Genomic DNA, 1,747 nt, shown 5'->3' with positions numbered 1-1,747 from the left:
CTCCCGGCTGGCTCGGAGCACCCTGTGGAGCCTAATTGCTGTTGCAGGCAGGAGATCATGTGTCCCCGGCTGCCTCTGCTTCTAGTCCCTTGCCAGGATTGTTTTGGATGAGAGGAATGCCGTGCCAGGCATCGCTCACCTAGTTTAAGTGCTCCTGTCCGCAGCGTCCCCAGCTTCGGTCTCCGACTGCACTGTTGTCTGGGACCCCTACCGGAACTGTTTCCCGGGCTCCCGCTCTCCTCTCCAGCAGCTCGCCTCCTCCTGTGCCGTCTCTCTTCTGCACTGTGCAATGAAATGAAATTAAATGATATTTTTTTTATATTGCGCTCGTACACAAGTGTTTCAGAGCATGACCAGGTAAAAAGGGAGGGGAACAAGGGAGAGAAAAAACAGAAAAAATAGCGATTTTACTAGGCCCAGTGACATTTAAGAAAGCGCAAGTGCATGGGAAAGGAAAATGGGGGAAAAGTGCAAGGAGGGGGGTGGGTGGAGTGGAAAGTGCGAAGCAGAGGAGAGAAAACATAAATAAATATTAAATAGAATAAATAATTAATACGGGCTTTAAACCATGGAAGTGCAGCCAGCAAGTGGCAGGTGAAAGTTAGTCAGAAAGGTATATCTGATAAGTGCAGATGAAACGTGGGAGGGGGACCCTATGGGTACAGATACAGAACCCTAGTGCAGATCGTGGCCTGGAGGCAGTGCAGGAGGGTGGCAGGGTGAGCAGATACCTGGGCCCGAAAGAACAGACGGTGGCCAGGTGCACAATGCCATGAGAAGAAACAGATCAACAGGGGAGAAGGGGGGCAAAGGCAGAGGCAAAGAGGAAGGTCTTGAGAAGTTACCTGTGTCTCAGGCCACCATTTTAGCTGGGGCGACACGGCTTCCCGCGGTCTCTGTGTCAGCGGTTTCTGCCGGGTCACGGAACGGAGGACACCACCTCTGCACCCAGGCTGATTCCTGCACTTTGGGGCTCCCAAAAGTAGCAACCATTACATTGCAAGGTGGTTGCAAAGCCTCCTCGTTGCCGGCGCCAGAGTGGAGCTAGACCTAATAGCGTCTAGTCCGCCATATTGTGCAACAGTGCCCCGACAAGGCCAGTCTTTTTGTTGATTAGTATAGGAGTGAGAATTGTTTGGATCTATGATGTTTTCCCACAGGTCGTTTTCAGCTGGGAAACGTTTTCACTGAGTGCCCCCTTCTTTGCCTTCTCCCAATGTGGGGACACACCCCCACAATCACCTTTCTCTCCCACATGCTGCCCTTTGTTCTGCAGGGGACAACCCTCAACTCCTTGCCTCCCGTTCATCACATAATGCGTACATACAAATACACCTGGCCACCACACCCACATAGGCGCGCACACACACACACACACACACACACCCACAATCCCCCTCCTTGCCTCAACTTCAGCTACCACTTCCTGGTCTGTTAGCGTATGTGAGTAGTACTAGGATGTACCTTTCACCAACTGACAGGCAGTAACCATGCCCTAACCGGATGTCCCGCCTCTTTGGCTTGTCCATGGTAACGCAGGTCCCTCGTTACCGGATGTGCCTGTGCTGTAGTGACGTCATCTCAGGGGCGTGTTGGCGTAGGAAAGAGCGTTTCCCGGTGGTGATGTCGTGGGTGAGGTAATATTTTGGGGGCTAGGCTTGGTCCAGCAGGGATGGTGACATCACAGGCGTGTCCCTGAAGTTTCCCCTAAGGCCTAACCTAATAGTGACATCATGTTTTGTGTTTA

This window comes from Ambystoma mexicanum, chromosome 5p, assembly GCF_040938575.1.
Source record: "Ambystoma mexicanum isolate Mex_15411 chromosome 5p, UKY_AmexF1_1, whole genome shotgun sequence".
Lineage (NCBI taxonomy): Eukaryota > Metazoa > Chordata > Amphibia > Caudata > Ambystomatidae > Ambystoma > Ambystoma mexicanum.
The sequence above is the reverse complement of the archived record's forward strand: the minus strand, read 5'-3'. Positions refer to the sequence as shown.